This window comes from Panicum virgatum, chromosome 1N (assembly GCF_016808335.1).
Source record: "Panicum virgatum strain AP13 chromosome 1N, P.virgatum_v5, whole genome shotgun sequence".
In the NCBI taxonomy this organism is placed as follows: Eukaryota; Viridiplantae; Streptophyta; class Magnoliopsida; order Poales; family Poaceae; genus Panicum; species Panicum virgatum.
The window spans coordinates 22,060,476-22,083,697 of NC_053145.1; positions in this window are offsets into that span (position 1 = coordinate 22,060,476).

The following is a 23,222-nucleotide window of genomic DNA, read 5'->3' on the forward strand; positions in this document are numbered from 1 at the left end:
GGCCAGCACGGTGCTTACTGCTGGGTTGGCCACTCTCCATAAGGACCGGTTCATACAGCGACAACCTGGGACAACAGCGCTACCACAAGACTGGAATGGGACGGTCTTGGCTTACTAATTAGGCCATTTTGGTTCGGGAGTAACTTACCGACGGGGCATGGGGGGTGGTGAGCTTCAATGGTGGCCAGGCTATGAGGCTTGGTGAGCATACCCCTCGAGGTGGTTACCATCGTTGCGGAGCCTGATTCCTTAGCGGTTACACCTTACCAACGTGTCCTTTGTAATGGCCTCGTAGTGAGTCGCTAGTCATCTCACCTAAGGAAGTGTGATGAACAACTGGCGTAGCTCACGACTTGTGGGTAAAGATGTGCAACCTCTGCAGAGTGTAAAACTGGTATACTAGCCGTGCTCACGGTCATGAGCGGCCCAGATCCTCCTTTTGATTAGTGGGGTTATCTCCTTCCGACGAGGGAGGTGCCTCTCGGGGTTACCTTGGTGGTTTTGGTTTGGTTCTCAGTAGTAACATGATTAATCTTGACTAATTATTATGTAACTGGGTTTATGGTAATTCACCAACTTGTAGCAAATAGCTTTAATAAAATTTTGCCAACACTTAAATGCTAATGCAGTTGAGTCAGCCAACCTTAGAGCCTCATAGTTTGTGTTATACTTGTTGAGTACAAGTTGTGTACTCACTCTTGCCTCTTCTCTACTTTTTCCTCTTGGATACTCTACTGCTACTCAGTTCCTGCCGACGCGAGGGAGTTCGCTCAGCGCTACCAGGACTACGAGGACTTCTAGGCGTTCGTCTCCCATTCGGCGTCCCTGTGGCACCCTGCTCAGCTTCCGACGAGAGTTATCGTTTATGTATTACACTTCCGCATACTCTGTATCAGACATTTTTGTCATTAATGTAATAAATAACATTCGTATTCGCTTTATTATATCTTTTTACGTGATATGTGCTATGATATACTGTTCATTCTGTTGTATATACGAGTGACTTGATCCTGGCAGGTATATGATTGCTCGGTTTATATCCTTTTATAAACCGGGTGTTACAGAGTGGTATCAGAGCCGTATCGACTGTAGGACGAAGCCTAGATAGAACTGGTCGAATTTTAGGACTTCTTCTCTCTAATCCTTGTCTGTTGAAATTATTTTACTATTATACCCCTTGACTTCTATGACTTTTTACCTGTCTTGCCTTGATTTCTCTCTCTAGAGATAGTTTTCGTAGATTTTGGCCTGAATCAGTCATCTGACCACCATGAGTATAAACTAGGTGACCCTTTTATAATAATACGATAGCACGCTCTGCGACGCGTTGAGTTAGTCGAGTCATATGTTAAACTCGGCTAAGTCGTGATAATTGTCTGCTTGTTATTATGCTACATGTTTGATTTGGATTTTTGAATGATTGCATAGCTTAGTAGTTTAAATTTGTTTAAAGAAAATCACTCTGATGTTAAAGTTAACTAATTAATAAAATGAGTTAGATCGTTGGGGGTAAAACAGTCCACTCTATCCTGTCTACTTTATCAGGTCTGAGTCTTTTTCCGCAAAGAGTTATCATATCCATCTGAAATTATTCCTGCAATATCCTTACTCGTGAAATCTTTTGTCCAAAATCAGATGGTGAACACCAGGCGTGGTTCTGACCAGCAGGGGCAGAACAACCAGGGGCAGAACACCCAGGGGACCGGGATCCCGATGCCTCCGCCTTTGACTCCGGAGCAGTACTTCCAGCTCCAGATGCAGATGATGGCCACCCTGAACAACACTGTTCAGGCTCTTCAGCAGGCTCACACTCAGCCTCCACCTCCTCCACCGCCGCAGCCTCGCGACAGGTGTGCTGAGTTCCTGAGGGGTCACCCGCCGACGTTTTCTCACACGTGCGACCCTCTTCAGGCTGACGACTGGCTCCGGGCAGTGGAGCGCCAGCTGGACATCGCCCAGTGCGATGATCATGAGCGCGTCTTGTACGCAGCAGGACAGCTGCGAGGGGCAGCTTTGGACTGGTGGGAGTCCCACCCAGTTCAGGACCGCGAGGCTCTCACCTAGCTCCAGTTCCGGGAGCGGTTCCACAGCCACAACGTCCCCGCGGGCGTTATTTAGATGAAGCAGAAGGAGTTCCTTGCACTGAAGTAGGTAATCACATATATAATCATTCAGCGTTTCCTTCTGAGCTAATACCCCCTTGTTATATCTTTCTGAATCATGAATTAATCCTTCGATATCTATCTGTCTTTTTCACTTCAGGGGACTATGACGGTCACGGAGTATCATGATCGTTTTCTGCAGCTTGCTCGCTACGCCCCTGCCGATGTTGCGGATGACGCAAGAAGCAGGAGCACTTCATGGAGGGTCTTGAGGACTACCTCCAGTACGCGCTGCTCAACCTCCGTTTCGACGACTTCAACCATCTGGTTGACAGCGCGCGCAACACTGAGCGCAAGTACCTGGAGATGGAGGACAAGAAGAGGAAGATTGTCCCCGTTGCTTCCGGCAGCAACACCCGTCCTCGCCTCCAACCGCCTCAGCAGTACCAGCAGCAGCAGTACCGGCCTCCCCAGCAGTACCAGCAGAGGCCGCAGCAGTACCCGCCTCGACAGCAGCAGTAGGCAGGTCAGGGCCAGAGGTTACCGGCACCTCCGGCTCGTGCTCCACCAGCCCCGCCAGCACCTCAGGCTCCACGGCAGGCAGCTCCTCCTGCCGGACAGTAGGCACCTCCTCGCACGTGCTTTCACTGCGGCCAGCTGGGCACTACACCAACGCTTGCCCCCGGAAGGCGCAGGCGGGACAGCAGGGGCGCCTAGCTCAGCCCAGGGCGCCACTTCAGGGCAGAGTAAACCACGTGACGGCCGAGTCAGCGGCCGAGGCTCCTAACGTGGTTATTGGTACGTTCATGTTCAACTCCCATCCAGCTACAGTGCTTTTCGATACTGGTGCTACTCATTCATTCATCACCAAGTCATATGTTGAGCAACTTAGTTTCTTTACCACCCCATTAAAGAAATATCTGCTAGTCTCTTCACCGAGAGGGGAGTTGAGATCCCATATTGTTAGCCCTCGAGTCAGTATAGCCATAAGGGGGGCAACGTTCAGTGCTGATCTGAGGGTGCTAGACACCAAGGGTATCGATGTGATTCTGGGAATGGATACTCTTGCCAAGTAGGGAGTCAGAATTGATTGTGCTCATCGGGCAGTTCACTTGACAGCATCTGATGGCCAAGAGGTGACAGTCAGTGCTTCAGAGCCCTCGGGATTTCTTCATCAGATGGAGGCTAGACCCACGGATGGTATTCGCGTGGTGTCTGAATTCCCGGATGTCTTTCCGGATGATTTGCCAGGTATGCCGCCTAAACGCGCCATTGAGTTTTGTATTGATCTCTTGCCTGGCACAGCTCCTATTGCAAAGCGGCCCTACCGCATGGCACCTATAGAGCATGAAGAAGTCAAGAAGACTATTGATGAGTTGCTAGCCAAGGGCTATATCCGTCGCAGCTTCTCTCCTTGGGCTTTTCCATTATTGCTGGTAGATAAGAAGGATGGCTCGAAGAGGATGTGTGTGGATTATCGGGAGCTGAATGCAGTCACTATCAAGAACAAGCATCCACTGCCCCGTATTGAGGATCTCTTCGATCTGCTTCGAGGTGCTCGTATATTCTCGAAGATTGATCTTCGTTCGGGATATTTTCAGCTGAGGATCCGTCCTGGGGATATTCTGAAGACGGCATTCACATGCAAGTACGGGCTATATGAGTACACGGTCATGTCCTTCGGCTTGACTAATGCACCGGCTTTCTTCATGCATTTGATGAACATGGTTTTCATGGATTATCTGGATGTCTTCGTGGTAATCTTCATTGATGATATTCTGATATTCTCTAAGAGAGAAGAAGAGCATGAGGAGCATCTGAGACTTGTATTGCAGAGACTAAGGGAGCATCAGTTGTATGCCAAGTTCAGCAAGTGCGAGTTCTGGATTGACGAGGTTCCATTCCTCGGTCATGTTATCTCTCAGGGAGGCATTGCTGTTGATCCGAGCAAGGTAAAGGATGTGCTCGAGTGGGAGACACCGCAGACAGTAAAGGAAGTCAGGTCATTCTTGGGCTTAGCAGGATATTATCGGAGGTTCATTGAGAATTTCTCCAAGATCGCGAAGCCTTTGACTTCTTTGCTGGAGAAGAATGTGGCATTCATATGGACTGATGAGCGTTAGAAGGCCTTCGATGAGCTGAAGAAGAGATTGACTACGGCGCCAGTCCTTACTCTGCCAGACCAGAGCAAGAGGTTCACGGTGTATTGTGATGCTTCGAAGGATGGTCTTGGTTGTGTTCTGATGCAGGAGGGCAGAGTAATAGCTTATGCTTCACGGCAGTTACGTCGGCATGAGCTGAATTATCCCACTCATGATCTTGAGTTAGCCGCAGTCGTGCATGCTCTGAAGATTTGGAGGCATCACTTGTATGGGCAGCAGTGTGATATCTATACTGATCACAAGAGCCTCAAGTACATTTTCACACAGAATGAGCTGAACATGCGGCAGAGGAGATGGTTAGAGCTAGTCAAGGACTATGACCTCGAGATTCACTATCATCCGGGTAAGGCCAATGTTGTAGCAGATGCTTTGAGCAGGAGAAGCTATGTCAACATGGCCGTGGCTTTCCAGATGCCTCCAGAGTTATGCGAGGAGTTTGAGCAGTTGAGTCTGGGCTTCTTGCATCATACTTCGAGTGCAGCGTTTGAGGCAGTACCGACTCTAGAGTCAGAGATCAGGCAGCATTAGAAGGAAGATGAGAAGCTGCAGGAAATCCGTTAGTTGCTCAAGATGGGCAAGGCTCCCCATTTCAGAGAGGATGATCAGGGTACCTTGTGGTACAAGAACCGGATCTGTGTGCCAGATGTGAAGGACCTCCGAAAGTTGATTCTGAGTGAGGCCCATGATACAGCATACTCTATTCATCCGGGCAGCACGAAGATGTACTATGATCTGAAGGAACGTTTCTGGTGGTATGGGATGAAGCATTCAGTGGCAAAGTACGTGGCTATTTGTGACACCTGTCAGCGTGTCAAGGCTGAGCATCAGAGGCCAGCGGGTCTGTTACAGCCTTTGAAGATTCCAGAGTGGAAATGGGAGGAAATCACTATGGACTTCATTGTTGGATTGCCTCGTACTCAGAAAGGGTACAACTCCATATGGGTAGTAGTGGATCGTCTGACGAAAGTTGCTCATTTCATTCCAGTGAACACTACTTACTCCGGTGCTAGACTTGCAGAGTTGTACATCTCTCGGATTGTCTGCTTACATGGTGTGCCCAAGAAGATCATATCTGATAGAGGGTCTCAGTTCACTTCTTGGTTCTGGGAGCAGCTTCATGATTCATTGGATACGAAGCTGCGTTTCAGTACGGCTTATCACCCTCAGACAGATGGGCAGACAGAGAGAACCAACCAAGTGTTGGAGGATATGCTGAGGGCCTGTGCCATTCAGTACGGTACTAGTTGGGATAAGTGCCTGTCATATGCTGAGTTCTTATATAACAACAGCTATCAGGCCAGTCTGAAGAAGTCCCCCTTTGAGGCATTGTATTGCAGAAAGTGCAGGACTCCTCTCTATTGGGATCAGATTGGTGAGAAGCAGCTCTTTGGCCCTGAGATCATAGATGATGCAGAGCAGATGGTTCAGGCTGTGCGAGAAAATCTGAGGATTGCACAGAGCAGACAGAAGAGCTATGCTGATGGCAAACGGAGAGACCTGACTTTCAGTGTTGGTGATCATGTATACCTGAAGGTGTCTCCGATGAGAGGAATCCGCAGGTTTAATGTCAAGGGGAAGTTAGCACCTCGGTATGTTGGTTCATTCAAGGTGCTAGAGAGGAAAGGCGAAGTTGCTTATCGCCTGGAGTTGCCCACCAGCCTCTCAGGAGTTCACGATGTCTTCCATATATGTCAGCTGAAGAGGTGTCTGCGAGTACCCGAAGAGCAGGCACCACTGGATGGAGTAGATGTGCAGGAAGATCTGACTTATACTGAGCATCCGGTGAAGATTCTGGAGACATCAGAGAGGGTTACTCGGAACAAGCGCATCAAGATGTGCAGACTTCAGTGGAGTCACCACAGTGAAGCTGAGGCTACATGGGAGCAAGAAGATGAGCTAAAGAAGACATATCCAGATCTCTTTGCTAGCTAGCCTAGCTAAATCTCAGGGACGAGATTTCTTTAAGGGGGTAGGGTCTGTAACACCCTAATTTAAATTTGAGCATTTATTAATAGATTTAATTGGCTTTTTTCAAATTTCTAAGGATTTTTGTGCTAGTCTTGCATTTAATCCAATTTTTGTTCCTCAAGTAATTAAAATTTTCCTTCGGTTAAAATGTTTGTTGCATTCATGCTGATGCATAGTTCTTTTTGTTTGAGTGTTAGGTTTGAATTCAAATTAAAATTTGAATTCAAATAGAATTTGAGTGTTGGCTTTAGAAAATGAATAGGAATTAGAAAAGAGAAGCAAATCCAAAACCAAACCCAGCCCAACAGCAACCCAACCCGCCGGCCCATTCTTTTCCCCCTCCCTCACCCCGCGCTTGGCCCAGCAGTGCCACTTCCCCGGCCCAAAATCTCCGCTTCCCCCGCGGCCCAACATCGCCCCGAGCTCAGCCGCGTCACGCGTGTTTTCCCACCACCGACCAGCCGGGCCCGCAAGCCAGCCGCTCAGCCCGCTAGCACGTCGCCCGCGTCCCCGCTTCAGCCACTGACTATGCTGGCCCACAGGTCAGGGGCCTCTTCCTCCTTCCTTTCTTGCTCCGCGCAACACCCGCACCCGAGATCACCGGCGCAACCACCGGGGATCTCCTTCCCCAACTGCACCCCGCGATCCTCGGCACCTCTCCTTTAAATGCAGCTGCACCCCCTGCGCCCCGTTCCACCCGCAGCCGCCGTCTCCAACCCTACCCACCGCCTCCGCACTGCTCTGCCTCGCCGTGCCTCGGCTCTGCCGTGAGCACACCGCTCCGCTGCACCACGAGCTCCCACAAGCCCCGCAGTAGATTCGTCGTAGTCCCAGGGAGCCTCCCAAGCCCCTTGTACCCGCGCACGAATCTTACCTCGCCGGGAATTTCACCCGGACCCGCCTCAGGTGAGCACTGCTGCCTCCGTGTTTCCACACCGCCGATGGTCTCCAGACCTCCCTAACCCCCGGTCCTCTTTCACAGCTTGCCTGCGGACCGACCCGTAGAGATCCGGAGCCCGGAGGCGTACTCCTGCAACCCCGTCCACGAGCACCGCCGCGACCCGCGGATCGACCTCGCCGCCGACGTCTCGCTGCGCTGCAACCCCGACCGTCCCGCACCCTCGGTGAGCACCCCCGAGACACCGCCGCACTTTTACGCTAGCTACCTTAGATTGTAGCACGCCCCAGCAGCCGCGCGAGCGCACGCCGGTGATGCTCCGCCGTGCACACCCGCCTGCACCGTCGCGCACGCCGCCCGAACCCCTGTCGAGCCCCGCTCTGAGCCCCAATGGACTACGCGTGCCACGTACAATCTCCAGGGCCAAGCCGCTGTCCAAACCGGCCATGGGAACGCCGGATTGGCCATCACCGGCGATCCCCCGCCGCGGGAGCACGCCGCCGGCGCTGCCGCCCCGCGCCCTGTTGCACCCAATCCGTCCGATCTAGATCTAACGCGCTAGATTAGATCAAGGTCCCATTAGATCTGCACCATTAGATCCAGATCCAGTGGCCCTCGTTCGCGCGTACCGGTTCGCTGAGGTGTTTTTGTTAAGAGCCCCCGACTTTTCCCTGTTTCAACCCGCAGTCCACAGAAGTGTAAGACTATTTACACAGAGGCCCAGTTTTTAGCGCATAGCCCCCTGACCTTTCTAGATTTAGTACCCGCGGTCCAGCCCTGGCATTTTTGCGAGTTAGACCCTAGAACTATGGTTTAATTACGTTTAGACCCTCGGTTTTTGCAGAAAACCCCCTGGAACCTAGTTTTTCTCGCAGATAAGCCCCTAGAACTTGTTTTTAGCCTAGATTATGCGTTTTAGCTCCGTTTTAAGCGTTCTTTGTATCCACGCGATCGTTGTAATGCGTAGAATAGTCTTAGACTAGTTTAGTGTGCTGTTTTTATGTATTGATGTACTGTTTCTTAGCTTTTGTTATTGTTTGCTTGTATGCTTATTGTTGTGCATTGTTTTTGGCCATGTGTTCGTGAGTAGACGTTGAGCTACCGGAGGAGCCCCAGTACCAGTACCAGGAGCAGCTGTCTTCTGAGCACTTTGAGCAGCAGCAGGAGCAATACGAGGAAGGCAAGTATAACATGAACAACCTATCACTTTTAAATACATTTTCATACTGCATTTTAATACTGCATGCCTATAAGGATTTCCTAGCCACTTTATATCCTTTATATATATCCTTTGGGTTGCATTTTGGTTAGTTGTGCTAGGTGCCGCACTATAACACACTTGGTCCTTTTTAATTAATTTGATTAATGGTATATGCAACTTAATTCTGAGACTGGCCCTCTGTGTGGCTTGAGTGGCTCACGTCTCGTTGAAATTGGTTTTTGTTAGAAACATGGTTTAGGGGGGCCAGCACGGTACTTACTGCTAGGTTGGCCACTCTCCATAAGGACCGGTTCATAGAGCGACAACCTGGGACAACAGCGCTACCACAAGACTGGAATGGGACGGTCTTGGCTTACTAATTAGGCCATTTTGGTTCGGGAGTAACTTACCGACGGGGCATGGGGGGTGGTGAGCTTCAATGGTGGCCAGGCTACGAGGCTTGGTGAGAGTACCCCTCGAGGTGGTTACAATCGTTGCGGAGCCTGATTCCTTAGCGGTTACACCTTACCAACGTGTCCTTTGTAACGGCCTCGTAGTGAGTCGCTAGTCATCTCACCTAAGGAAGTGTGATGAACAACTGGCATAGCTCACGACTTGTGGGTAAAGATGTGCAACCTCTGCAGAGTGTAAAACTGGTATACTAGCCGTGCTCACGGTCATGAGCGGCCCAGATCCTCCTTTTGATTAGTGGGGTTATCTCCTTCCGACGAGGGAGGTGCCTCTCGGGGTTACCTTGGTGGTTTTGGTTTGGTTCTCAGTAGTAACATGATTAATCTTGACTAATTACTATGTAACTGGGTTTATGGTAATTCACCAACTTGTAGCAAATAGCTTTATTAAAATTTTGCCAACACTTAAAATCTAATGCAGTTGAGTCATCAAACCTTAGAGCCTCATAGTTTGTGTTATACTTGTTGAGTACAAGTTGTGTACTCACTCTTGCCTCTTCTCTACTTTTTCCTCTTGGATACTCTACTGCTGCTCAGTTCCTGCCGACGCGAGGAAGTTCGCTCAGCGCTACCAGGACTACGAGGACTTCTAGGCGTTCGTCTCCCAGTCGACGTCCCTGTGGCGCCCTGCTCAGCTTCCGACGAGAGTTATCGTTTATGTATTACGCTTCCGCATACTCTGTATCAGACATTTTTGTCATTAATGTAATAAATAACATTCGTATTCGCTTTATTATATCTTTTTACGTGATATGTGCTATGATATACTATTCATTCTGTTGTATATACGTGTGACTTGATCCTGGCATGTATATGATTGCTCGGTTTATATCCTTTTATAAACCGGGTGTTACAATGAGGCCTCCGGTGTCGCCTTTCTCTTGTGTCTAACTCGAATGTATCTCTGGATGCTCTTTCTCTGCGATCTCTCCGTGATGCCTCCGCGATCCCCCTCTTTGATGGAAGCTTCGGGGTATTTATAGGCAGATATGGTTGGTGGTTTTGGTAAAACATAGATTAGGGTTGACGCATACTTCATGCTGAAGAAAACCGAGACCGATTGGGCTCCGAAATGGGCTAGGCCAGCCGCCCCAAGGACTCCAGGCTGGCCGGCCTGGGCCCTTTCTGGCCCCTTTCGGTCCCATCTTTCGCATGTTGAATCTTCCTCTTATTCCTCATCTTAGCCCAGTTGTAACCATACGTCAAAACATCTCCGAAAATGTCCAATTTCCTATCAAAATGCAACTTGCTCCAAAATCCAGGACAAAATCGAAAACGGTCAAGTTCGGGTGCCAAGTGGCGGGTTAGTACATGAATCATCCCGAAGAATTTACCAAAACAACTCCTAATCATATAGTAAAATGGGTACTTAAGGAGCGCCAACAATAATCGACACACATTCTCTTCGAGCCATCCTTCTTATCTACTAGCAACAATGGAAAAGCCGAAGTAGAAAAGCTGCGACGGATATAGCCCTTGGCTAGTAACTCATCAATAGTCTTCTTGACTTCCTCATGCTCTATAGGTGCCATACGGTAGGGCTGATTTGCAATAGGAGCAGTGCCAGGCAAGAGATCAATAGAAAACTCGATGTCGCGTTCAGGCGGCATACCTGGCAAATCATCCGGAAAGACATTCGGGAATTCAGACACCACGCGAATACCATCCGTGGGTCTAGCCTCCATCTGATGAAGAAATCCAGAAGGTTCCACTACACTGATAGTAACCTCCTATCCACTGGAAGCCGATAACGAGACTGTCCTCTGAGCACAATCTATCTGGACTCCCCACTTAGCAAGAGTCTCCATCCCCAGAATGACATCGATGACATTGGTGTCTAGAACCATCAGATCTATACTGAATTCTACCCCACTTAAGGATACACTGACTATGGAGCAGAAGGTACGAGACCTCAATTGTCCTCCCGGTGAAGATACTAACAGGCACCTCTTTAATGTGCTAGTACGAATACCATGTCCCTCGACAAAAGACTGTGTAATGAAGGAATGCATAGCACCAGTATCGAAAAGCATTGTAGCTGGATATGAGTTGACCATGAATGTACCAATAACCACATTGGGAGCCTTGGCCGCTGACTCGGCCGTAACGTGGTTCACTCTCCCCTGAAGTGGCGCCCTGGGCTGAGCTGGGCGCCCCTTCTGTCCCGCCTGCACCTTCCGGGGGCAAGTGTTGGCGTAGTGCCCCGGCTGGCCGCAGTGATAGAAGGTGCGAAGGGGTCCTTGAGCCTGCTGTCCGGCAGGAGGAGCTGCCTGCCGTGGAGCCTGAGGTGCTGGCGGAGCTGGTGGAGCAGCACGAGCCGGAGGTGCCGGTAACCTCGGGGCCTGACCTGCCTATTGCTGCTGTTGAGGCGGGTACTGCTGCGGCCGCTGCTGGTACTGCTGAGGCGGCTAGTACTGCTGCTGCTGGTACTGCTGGAGCGGCTAGAGGCGAGGACGGGTGTTGCTGCCGGAAACAACAGGAGTGATCTTCCTCTTCTTGTCCTCCATCTCCTGGTGCTTGCGCTCCGTGTTGAGCGCGCTGTCAACCAGATGGTTGAAGTCGTCGAAGTGGAGGTTGAGCAGTGCGTACTGGATGTAGTCCTCCAATTCCTCCATGAAGTGCTCCTGCTTGTCGCGGTCATCCGCGACCTCGGCAGGGGCGTAGCGAGCGAGCTGAAGGAAGCGATCATGATACTCCGTGACCATCATAGTTCCCTGAAGTGAAAAGGACATATGTATGATGAATGATTAGCTCATGCTTCAGAAAGATAGAACAAGGGGGATACTAGCTCAAAAGGAAATGCTGAAAGATTATATCTGAGTTTACCTGCTTAAGTGCAAGGAACTCCTACTTCTTCGTCTTCATAACACCCGCGGGGACGTTATGGCTGCGGAAATGCTCCCGGAACTGGATCCAGGTGAAAGCCTCGCAGTGCTGAACTCGGTGGGACTCCCACCAGTCCAAAGCTGCACCTCGCAGCTGTCCTGCCGCGTACAAGACACGCTCCCAATCATCGCACTGGGTGATGTCCAGCTGACGCTCCACTGCACGGAGCTAGTCGTCCGCCTGGAGTGGGTCAGACGTGTGGGAGAACATTGGCGGGTGACCCCTCAGAAACTCCACTCGCCTGTCGCGGGGCTGCTGTGGTGGCGGCGGAGGCGGCAGCTGAGCGTGGACCTGCTGTAGTGCCTGAACGATGTTGTTCAGTGTGGCCATCATCTGCATCTGGAGCTGGAAGAACTGCTCCGGAGTCAAGGGTGGAGGCATCGGCATCCCGGTACCCTGGTTGTTCTGCCCCTGCTGCTGGCCAGAACCGGAACCGGTGCTCCTAATGTTCACCATCTGATTTGAACAAAAGATGTATGAGCAAAGATATTGCAGAAATAATTTCAGACGGATATGATATCTATCTGCAAGGAAGACTTAGGCATGATAAAATAGACAGGATAGAGTGCATGGCTTTAACCCCAACTTTCTAACTCACTTTATTAATTAACTAACTTTAACTTAAAACTAATTTTTTTAACAGATTTAACTACTAAGCTATGCAATCAACCAAAAATCAAAATCAAACATTTGCATAATCGCAAGCATACCAAAGTTCACAATTTAGTCGAGTTTAACACACCACTCGACTAACACAACCCGTCGTAGAACGTTCTATCTTGTTAACATAAAGGGATCATTTAGCTTACACCTATGATGGTCAGTCGACTTACTTCTGGCCAAAGTCTAGGGAAACTAATTCTATAGAGAGAAATCAAGGTAAGATGAGTAAAAATCTTAGAATTCAAGGAATATAATAGCAAAATAGTTTCAGTAGACAAGGCTAGAGAGAAGAAGACCTCAAACTCGACCAGTTCTATCTAGGTTTTCGTCCTACAGTCGATATAGCTCTGATACCACTCTGTAACATCCGGTTTACAAAAGCACATAAACCGAGCAATCATATACGTGCCAGGATCAAGTCACACGTATATAAAACAGAATGAACAATATATCACAGCACATATCACGTAACAGATATAATAAAACGATTACGAATGTTATTTATTACATTAATGACAAAATGTCTGATATATCAGAAACGTAAAGTACAAGTACGAAACTCGGAAGCTGTGTGCCACAGGGACGTCGACTAGGAGACGAACGCCTAGAAGTCCTCGTACTCCTGATAGCTCCGGGTGAACTCCCTCGCGTCAGCAGGAACTGAGCAGCAGTAGAGTATCCCCAAAAGGACAAGAGGAAAAAGAGTAGAGAAGGCAAGTGTGAGTACACAACTTGTACTCAACAAGTATAACACAAACTATGAGGCTCTAAGGTTGGCTAACTCAACTGCATTAGCCTTTAATCTTGGCAAAATTTTATTAAAACTAATTACTACAAGTGGATGAATTACCATAAACCCAATTACATAGTAATTAATCAGAATTAATTATGATACTACTGAGAACCAAACCAACCAATCACTCGGGGAAACCCTCCTAACCAAAGGAAGATAACCCCACTAATGAAAAGGAGGATCTGGGCCACTCATGACTATGAGCACGGCTAGTATACCAGTTTTACACTCTGCAGAGGTTGCACATCTTTACCCACAAGTCGTGAGCTACGCTAGTTGTTCATCACACTTCCGTAGGTGATATGGCTAGCAAACTCACTACGAGGCCGTTACAAAGAATCTCGTTGGTAAGGAGTAACCGCTAGGATGGATCGGCGACGATGGGGAGAACCACCAGGGGTCAGAGAGGCATAGAGCTCACCGGCGGCGAGCAATTGCACGACGGACGGGATCTCACCTCCGGGTGGCGCTGAGCCGATTCCGACGATGCCAGGGTCCGAGGTCGAGGGAGGAGTACTCGGATGGCTTCTTGGTGCCGAGGCGGAGTTGCTGCGGCGGTTTGCAGGGGCTTTGGGGTGGTGGCGCAGTGTGGCCGCGGCGGGGTGCTCTGCTCCGAGCAGAGGCAAGGCGGCGGCTGCGGCTAGGGTTTGGGCGTGGCGGCTGCGGATGGGCTCCTGGGGTGCGACGCAGGTGATTAAAAGGGGCAGGGCTGGGGATCTCGGGGAGGCGTGCCCCGGGAAGGTGGTCGCGATGATCACGGCGGCGATCTTGGGTGCTGCTCCACGTGGGGAAGAAGAGTCTGACGCACGGTTTGCGGTGCGCGGCGAGCGGGCCGTGGCACTAGGCCGAACGAGGAAGAGAGGGAGTGGGGGAGCCTGGGCCGGGATGCTGGAGAGGCTAGCATGCTGGGCCGCTGCGCTTCGCGGGTGGGAGCAAGCCCGGGAGAGAGGAGAGAGGAGAGAGTGGGCCACAGGGGAGAGTGGGTGGGCCGTGGAGAGAGGGAGAGGGAAGCCGGGTTGGGCTGAGCGCGGGGAAAGGGAGGGGTGCTGCGGGCTGGGCCTCAAGCTGGGTTGGGCTGCTTTGCGTTTTCTATTTTTCTGGGTTTTCTCTTATTTTCTTTTTCAAACATCACTCAAACTAATTGAATTCAAATTCAAATTCGAATTCAACCCTAGCACTCAAACAAAAAGAACAATGCACCAGCATGAATGCAACAACAAAATTTTAAACTTAGACAATTTTTAATTACTTGTGGAACGAAAATAAGATTAAATGCAAGACTAAACAAATTAAATCCTACAAAATTAAATAAAGCCAATTAAATTTATTATTAAATGCTGAAATTTAAATTAGCATGTTACATGAGCAAAACCAGATCCCGATCGACAAGGATAAGCTGAAGGAAGAACAAAAACCAGAACTCTAGACAATCATGGAAGCTTTTGAGTGGTAGTGCCTCTTGTCCTATAGTACCAACAGGAGTGGAGAGGTAATCAAAAAATAGAACTTTCCTACTCTCCCACCCTACAATGAGTCACAGAAGGAGGACAGAATGATACATCAGATGAATCAGGCGATCAGACATGCTTTCGTGAATCATGCTCTGATCATGGTTAACTATGTCCACAATGCTGTGCTCAACACGCTGCAAGACAGGGGTACACCTAGTTTTGTGGGACCGGCCTATCAATAGGCCAGTCAGATGTTTTTTTCTCCTACTGGATCGGCTACTGGGACTTCACAGATTGGCCCTCAAGCTCAGGCAGATAGGAAAGTCATAGATGCACAGCCGATTAGTACTGTGGCGTCAACTCAGTTTCCTCCTGTGTACACCAATTGCACGCCGATGGCTACATATGCACAGGGAAGCTTTATGGCAGGATACCCAACTAGTTGGGATCCTACTATTGGACTTTGTATGCCTCCAGAATACATGATTCCATCTCCAATAGGGCAACCAAGTACATCGGCTTCTCAGATGATGAATTAGCAAGTCAATGCGTCAGCTCCACAGCGGACCCAGCCTCAAGATGCCGCATCGGCTTCACATCCGTTGGCTATACCTGCATCAGTGCCTTCGCCAGCAAGCCCAAGCAATGTGTCGGCCCCATGGCCGACACCTCAACAACAGCGTCTGGCGATGATACTGCAGCCCAAGTTTCCTACAGAAGTTCTGGCAAATAGATTTCCTCATGCTAATGGAGTCACATGGGTTTCCCATGATCTTGCGACTGGTTTTGTGCATCACGTGAATGTGCCTCCTATAGCACAGCAACAGCCTAGTCAGAGGACAACACTGAGCAGTCACGGTAATGAGATGGTGCTCTACTAGTCGCCATCCAACCAATCCCCTCACCAAGTCACGTAGACCGCATCGGCTACTTAGCGGATGACCACACCGAATGTCCAGCCAGCATCGGTAGCCTTGCCGATGACTCCACCAGCACCACAGGCAGCATCAGCTGGTGGTCAATAGATTGATTGGGTGTCCAAGATTAATGAGGTTATGAGAGATCAGTTTGGTTTGAAGCCAAAGTAGCAGAATCTGATGTACAGAACTCCATATCCGGCTGCTTATGATCAGTTGCCATTGCCCCACAAGTACAAGCTTCTAGATTTCACTAAGTTTTCTGGACAGGGGGAGGTCTCCACAGTGGAACACATCAACAGATTCATCATACAGTGTAGAGAAGCAGCTCAGAACTATGCATTTAAGGTGCGTTTGTTCTTTATGTCTCTATCTGGATCAGCCTTTACATGGTTCACTACGTTGCCTACCAACTCCATTATATTCTGGGCTGATCTGGAGAAATAGTTCCACCAGTTCTTCTACTCTGGTATAGAAGAGATGAAACTGACCGATTTGACCAACTTGAGGCAAAGGAATGATGAATTGGTCACTGCCTTCATTTAGAGGTTCCGAGACATCAAGAACCGGAGCTTTAGTCTGGTTCTATCTGATCAGCAGCTTGCAGAGGTTGCCTTTCAAGGACTCCTGCCACACATAAAGGAGAAGTATGCCTCCCAGGAGTTCTACAGCATCATTCAGATGGTCAATAAGATGAAGGTGGAAGCAAGGCCGTATGCAGCAGAAGAGAGGCAACTTCCAGAAGAAAGTCAATTTCATTGACTGCTCAGACACTTCTGATTCAGATGATGACCAGATGGTGTGATCGGCTGAATGGGTTCAGAACAATAAGAAGCCGATCTCATGTCCTTTCGGTAACAAAGACCCCGTGATGTATGGGTTTGATATTACTAAGGCTGACAAGATCTCCGACCTGTTGTTGTTAGAAGGGCAGATTAAGCTAAAGCCATATCATAAAATCCTGATAGATCAAGAGTTGAAGAATATCAAGTACTACAAGTGGCACAATGCGACATCTCATGATATAAATGAGTGCAAAGTGTTTTGTCAGCAGATACAATCAGCTATAGAATAGGGTAGGCTCAAGTTTGAGACACCCAAAAAGCCGATGAAGATTGATGGACATCCGTTTCCGGCAAACATGGTGGATGTTGGAAAGAAAGGGAATGCATTGCAAACAAAAATGCTCACATCGCAATCGGCCAAGGACTCTGGGGTTGTTGATCCCAAAGCACAGATAACGGCCGATGAAGCCAAGTGTAAAGAGCCGCAACAGAAAAAGGAATCAGCGGCGCCAAAGTCACGTCTCAGATGTTGTTGAGCAAGTTCCAACATGATCAAGAAAGGAGATAGTACAGAGAAGAGTCTACATGACGACATGAAGGGCACTGGAGATGTCATTTCTTTGTGTACTGTTGGGAGGAAGGCTTGACTCTGTCGATAGTGGATAACTGTCCAGAGTGCAACGGGTTTTACCGTGAAGACCGATCGCACAAGAAGCCACGGTTCGACCAGAGGCGATGATAGGTGCATCTTTGTACATGATCGGCTGGGGGCAGGGTTTTAGTGCATGATCGGCTGGGGGGCAGGACCATGCTGTGTGATTCTGCAGGAGAAAGGATTTCTGCCGATGAGCGAGTTGAGCAGGCTGCTACTAATCAAGTTTCAGATGAGTACCCACATCGCAGGGTTCCAGAAAGAGAGCATGTTCATGATAACATTGATCGGCCTCAATGGTGCCCAAGAGGTCTGACCAGATCACAGAAGAGACGAGTTTAGATGTTGCGTCAGATAGAGGCACTAGAGGAGGAAAGAAAAGAGGTTCCCAGAAGAGGGGTCAGTTCAGAGGTTTGGCATGTCAAGCGAAGGGCTGGTGATGGACAACAATCAAAGTCATCGGCTACACCTATTAACATAACTACCATGCTTCTACCGATCCAAGCAGTCAGTTCCTCAAATCGTTCTTAATGGATGAGTTCCTAGAAGATGAAGGAAAGTTAGGGCACGGGTTCACGTCGGCCGATGCTTTGGAAGAAGTAGACATTGGAGATGGAGATAGACCAAGGCCGATGTTTATTAGTGCTAAGTTAGATCCCTAGTATAAGCAAGAGTTAGTAAAGCTGTTGAAAGAATACAAAGATTGTTTTGCTTGGGAGTATTATGAGATGCCAGGTTTGGATCGGTCTATTGTTGAGCATCGGTTACCTATCAAACCTAGGTATCGGTCACATCAGCAAGGTGCAAGACGATGTAATCCTAAAATCTTACCAGATATAAAGGCCGAGATCACAAAGTTAATTGAAGCAAAGTTCATCAGGCAATGCATATATGCTGAGTGGATATCCAATGTGGTTTCTGTGTACAAGAAGAACGGGAAGCTACGTGTGTGCATTGATTTCAGGAATCTCAACAAAACTATGCTTGTGGATGGTTACCCAATGCCAGTTGCTGATATGTTGGTGGATGCTGCTACATGACATAAAGTGATCAGTTTCAGGGATGGGAATGCCAGATATAATCCGATATTCATGGCTGAGGAAGACATTCATAAAATTGCATTCAGATTTCCAGGGCATGTCGGTTTGTTCGAATGGATTGTCATGACTTTTGGATTGAAGAACACTGGAGCAACATACCAGAGAGTCATGAACTATATTTTCCATGAGATCATCGGCAAGATTGTTGAGATTTACATTGATGATGTTGTGGTGAAATCCAAGGAGTATCAAGAACATTTAGCCGACCTACACAAAACTTTGGAGTGTACCAGAAGACATGGGTTGAAGATGAATCCTAACAAGTGTGCATTTGTTGTGTCGGCTGGACAGTTCCTTGGGTTTATGGTTCGTGAAAGAGGAATTGAAATTAGTCAGAAAACCATTGTAGCCATTAACAAAGTAGTGGCTCCAAAAATGAAAGTTGAACTTCAATCATTGATTGGCAAGATTAATTTTATTCGGAGATTTATTGCTAATCTATCCGGTAAAATACAGTCGTTCAGTCCTCTATTGAAGTTGAAGGCCGATCAGAAATTTGTATGGGGAGAAGCACAACAAAAGGCATTGGATGAAATCAAGCAGTATCTAACATCGCCTCCTGTGTTGGTTCCACCACAAAAGCACAAGCCGTTTAAGTCACCGCAAAAGCACAAGTTGTTTAAGTTATATTTATCGGCTGACGAGCATGCTATCGGATCAGTCCTTATTCAAGAGTTCGAGGGAAAAGAGCGCATGATATATTTCATTAGTAGAAGACTCTTGGATGCTGAAACTAGGTATTCTCCTGTTGAAAGATTATGTCTCTGCTTATACTTTTCTTGTACCAAGCTTAGACATTATCTGTTATCGGCTGAGTGTGTTGTGGTGAGTAAAGATGCTGTTATTAAATATATGCTCTCGTTGCCGATTTTGAGTGGGAGAATTGGAAAATGGATTCTGGCCTTGTCGGAATTTGATCTGAAATACGAATCGGCTAAAGCGGTTAAAGGGCAAGTCATGGACGATTTTGTTGTTCAGCATTGTGGGTCAGAATTGGCAGTTGTTGATCTAGTTCCATGGACATTATTCTTCAATGGTTCATTATGTGGAGCTGGATCTGGTATTGGCATTGTCTTGGTGTCGCCTCGGGGGCCAACGTTTGAGTTATCTTTTCCAATAGAAGCTACTGCTAGCAATAATCAGGCAGAGTACCAAGCTTTGCTTAAAGAAATTCGGCTATTACAAGAATCAGAGTTGATGCAGTAGAAATATTTGGGGATTCCATGTTAGTGGTCAACTAGTTGATCGGCATATTTGAATGTAAGGATGATATCCTATGGGTCTATCATAAAGAGCGTTGCCGATTACTGAAAGAATTCAAAAAAGTGACCATACAACATGTGCCCAAGCTTTATAATGGAGACACGAATCGGCTGGCACAGCATGCTTCTGGTTATCGGCTGATGGAAGGTGTGATGACTTTGGACTTATCTGCTGATGATTGGAGGAAAGAAATTGTAGAGTATTTATAAAATTCCTCCAAGAAAGTAAGCCGAAGGATCAGATTTCAGGCGACTAAGTATGTGTTGCTTGAAGGGGATTTGTATTATCGGATGATTGATGGAGTTCTACTCAGATGCTTTGACAAAGAGGAAGCTAAGGTCTTAATGGGAGAGATACACGAGGGTGTTTGTGGTTCATATCAATCGGCCTACAAAATGAAATGGGTAATCAGGAGAAACGGATACTTTTAGCCAACCATGCTAGAAGATTGATTCACTTATTATAAAGGTTGTCAAGGGTGTCAAAAGTTTGGTAATGTGCAGAGAGCAGCGGCATCGACTATGAATCCTATTATTAAGCCGTGGCCATTCAGAGGATGGGGAATTGATTTAATTGGACAGATTTATCCACCATCTAGCAAGAATCACAAGTTCATACTGGTAGCAACGGATTACTTCACCAAGTGGGTAGAAGCGGTTCCTTTGAAGACTGTGACATCCAAAGAGATGACTGAGTTTGTAAAGGAACATATTGTTTATCGATTTGGTACTCCGCAGACCATCACGACCGATCAAGGCAGTATGTTTATTTCAGAGGAGTTTGGAGAGTTTGCTGCGAGTATGGGAATTAAATTATTAAATTCTTCTCCATATTATGCCCAAGCCAATGTCAAGCAGAAGCTTCTAATAAGGGAATCATTAAGTTGATTAAGAGGAAGATCGAAGAACAGCCAAAGAGGTGGCATACGACTCTTCATGAAGCTTTGTGGGCCTACAGAATGTCTTGTCATGGAGCTACCAAAGTATCTCCGTATCAGTTGGTTTATGGGCATGAAGCTGTGCTTCCTTGGGAAACTTGACTTGGTTCCAGGCGGGTTACATTTCAAGATCAATTGACGGCTGAGGATTATGCCATGTTGATGAAGGATGAGTTGGAAGATTTGGCTGGACATCGGCTCAATGCTCTCATCAGTATTGAGGATAATAAACCTAGAGTGGGCCGATTGTATGATAAGAAAGTCAAAGCCAAATCTTTTGACCAAGGAGACCTTGTGTGGAAACTGGTCAGGCTGATAGGAACAAAAGATCCCAAGTTCGGCAAATGGTCCCCAACGTGGGAAGGGCTATACAAGATCAGCAGATGTGTTCCTGGAAATGCGTATATACTAGAAACACTAGAAGGAGAAGAGTTTTTCAGTGCGCTTAATGGCAAGTATTTGAAGAAATATTACCCAAGTGTGTGGGTAGATGCATTGCCGATTTCACAAAAGGATCGTTTGGTTTCAAATAGCTGACACAGAAAAGCGTATCGCCTTTAGTGCAAAATAAGAAAAGACTTGATCGTATCATGATTCATTCGAGTATTTTCGTGGCCGATATGACATATATCGCCTTTAGATCAAAAACACAATCCAAATGCATGGTTTGAGTTTGGTTTGGATTTTTTGTTCGACTTTGGAGGGGTCTCGGTTTGTTCATTTAGTGCAATGATTGTGGATTGCAAGATGAAAAGTTAAATCAGAGCACAGTGAAGACAAAAGCGCAAAGGGGAGGAGGCCCGTCCATTGATTATATTTACAAAAGAGCCAGATAGGCTATTACATGCTACAACCTAATCTGACTCTGCTCCGAAGAGGTTGCTAACAACCCCGTCCAAGCTCACATCGGCCACAATGGCGTCGGCGGCGAAGCAGAGGTCATCAACCAGCTCATCAAAGGTGTCCCGTGCCGTGCCCCACTTAGGGAAGACCGGCTCCCATAGCCGGTAGTCCGCCCTGGACATGGTGGAGACAACGGTGATGGCTCTAGCAATGCCCGCATGGACCCCGTGCTCGGCAACCTCCGTGACGCGGGCCGGGACATTCTAGAGGCATGCGGCGATGGTACTTCACCTCGCATTCACCGAGTCTATGGCGACTCGGGAGGTATCCAGGAGGGTCTGGACCTGCGACTCCAAGTCTGGGAGAAGAATAGATTAGAGCAGAAACTTGAAGATCACCAGAGAAGACATGGCCAAGAGGACTTACTTGCGACCTTGGTGTCAGCATTGGTGAGCTGGCCACGGATGATGACCTGGTCTGTATGTGCTCGGTCGAGGTCGTGGTGGGCTTTGGCGAGTTGGCGGAGGAGGTCACGGATGAACCCCTGCGTGCCCTCATCCAGGTCTTGGAAGTTGGCGAGGAGGTCGACGGCGGCATCTCTACAGTGATGAGGGAGTGGTCAAATACAGATTTGAGGTGCGGCATTGGTAAGGAGGAAGAACATCTTACCCGAGACGAGGGCGGAACGGCGGAGGAGCGCTGGAAGAGCCTTCGCCGGTACGCTTGTTGCTGGCCATTTGCTCAGAAGAGGGAGAAGAGGCTATGGTTTTTGGAGAACTTGAGAAAGAAGAAGGCAAAAAAGCTCTGGCCGATGGGATAACTACAATGCCGATGGGGTGATTTATAGCCCGAGATGGTAAAGATGAATTGGTTGCTTGCACCGGCACAGTTTTTCACCTCTGGATTTAATTAGGGGTGTGCGGGTAAAAAGACGGAAGGTGAATCGACAGATTCCTGTTGTGTGGATGAGAAGGTGAAAGGTTGAGGGCAAAGAAGAGATTTTTTGTTCACCACCCACACGGGAAGCGAGATGGCAGTAAATGAAAGGACCATTTGGCAGCGTAATCATGACAAAGATTAATTTCAAAGTAAAAGGACATTTTACTCTGAAATTGGGGGGCATGTGTTGACACAAGATTTTGACACGTGTCAAGGAAGAGTGTTGCAAAGGAGAAAAGGTTCTGTGTCGTACGATCGGTCGATTTGGAGAGGTGGTCGTGTGCCACAGTTGAAGATCTTGCTGACCGAGGAAGGGGAGGTTGACCAGATATTTTGGCTTTGGTTTGGCAAGAATTATCTTATTTTTAAAATAGTTTTTGTTACTTAAGAGAGAATCATGCTTTGCCATAATCGGCTAGGACTGTGTTAGCGTGGGGTATAAATATGAGCCCCCGGCTATTGTAAAGATTGATACACATCCAACAAACACAAATTTACTCTACTTGCAATTTATTTCTCGTCGGCAGCTTTGCCATCTTTTTCTTTTTCACGAGTTCTTTCGTGCTGATCAAGGACGCCTCACATTCGAGCGACTTGGTTTGCTAGTAAGTCTTCGTTTACCAAGTAAATCTGAGCTTTAGCTTCCGGGCGCATCGCTATCGCTTCGTTCAGATCTATTCAAAATTTACCGAATTTATCTAAGCTTTAATCTCGGGCGCATCGTTGTTTTCTTGTTTAGATTTATTCACAAACTACCCAGCTTAGTGATATGTTTAATCGGCTGTAAGCTCCTTGTTTATCACGATAAACCTTGTAAAGTTGATTAGATTGATTATAAGCTTAGCTCTGCCCAGATCCATACATTCGTGGGTTTGTACACTATTTCCTGGCATGTGTCGGCTCTAGATCTAGCCATCTAGTTGCTTATCGGCATCGGTAGCTCATTGCTGATCCCTTGTAGATTGCTTTTATTATACGCTTATTATACCCGATATATTGTCGTCTTCTGTATCGGCAGGGCCTTGCCGATACCCCGCGTAAGAGTGATTCAGAAATCCAGCCGATACACTCTTGAATTTGATGGTTTGCTGTTTCCTTGTCAATTTACAGGTCAAATTGACTGGCACGCCTTGGTTCAAGTCAAGTGCAGTCCGGGCTTGGCGTATGGGGCTTCTGGGCTTGGTGTGTGATC